Source organism: Chinchilla lanigera, unplaced genomic scaffold, assembly GCF_000276665.1.
Source record: "Chinchilla lanigera isolate Chin_1 unplaced genomic scaffold, ChiLan1.0 scaffold00126, whole genome shotgun sequence".
NCBI classification, from domain to species: domain Eukaryota; kingdom Metazoa; phylum Chordata; class Mammalia; order Rodentia; family Chinchillidae; genus Chinchilla; species Chinchilla lanigera.
In genome coordinates, this window is record NW_004955527.1 from 2,234,340 (window position 1) to 2,235,256 (window position 917).

Below are 917 nucleotides of genomic sequence, written 5' to 3' on the forward strand. Positions count from 1 at the left end.
GAAGGAAAGAAAGAAAGGAAAGAAAGAAAAAGAAAGAAAGAAAGAAAAGAAAGAAAAAGAAAGAAAAAGAAAGAGAGAGAGAGAGAGAAAGAAAGAAAGAAAGAAAGAAAGAAAGAAAGAAAGAAAGAAAGAAAAAGGGGCTGAGTGTGGTGGCCCATGCCTGTAATCCCAGCACTCGGGAGGCTGAGGCAGGAGGATCACACTATCACACTAGTTTGAGCCCAGCCTGGGCTAAGTAGTGAGTTCAAGGGCTTGAACTATACAGTGAGACCCTGTCTCAAAAAAAAAGGGAGGGTACAGATGAAGAGATACACAGGGCGAGGCCTTTGGGCAGGGTGAGGACCTTACCTACCCTCTCTAGGTGCAGCACCCTCCAGGGCTCTCGCTGTGTTCCGCCATCCAGAGGTTCTCCCAACCCTATCCTTCAGGTCTTTATGGAAACTTGAAGCGCGGATGGCTGTTAAAATGTGATTGGACGATAGGATAAGGGCCCGATGCTAGTGGATGGAGTGGGGAACCGGGCAAGCCTGTCTGTGCAGTTCCTACTGCTCAGTGATGGGCAGGACACCTCTACAATTACTCTTTTATCAGTCTTCTGTGTGTTTAGTTGGTTTGGTTTTTTGAGACAGGGTCTTGCTGTGTAATCCAGGTTGCCCTTGAAATTCTATAGCCCAGCCTGGCCTTGATCTCATGGCGATCCTACTGCCTCAGCCTCCCAAGTGCTGGAACTACAGGTATGCACTACCACACCTGGTTTGCAATCAGTCTTAAAATCTACTATCAGATGCTGGGCATGGTAGTACACACCTGTAATCTCAGTAGTCAGGAGGCTGAGGCAGGAGGACTTCTGTGAGTTAAAGACCAGCCTGGACTACATAGGGAGACCCTGTCTCAAAAAAAATAAAACAAAACAAAAT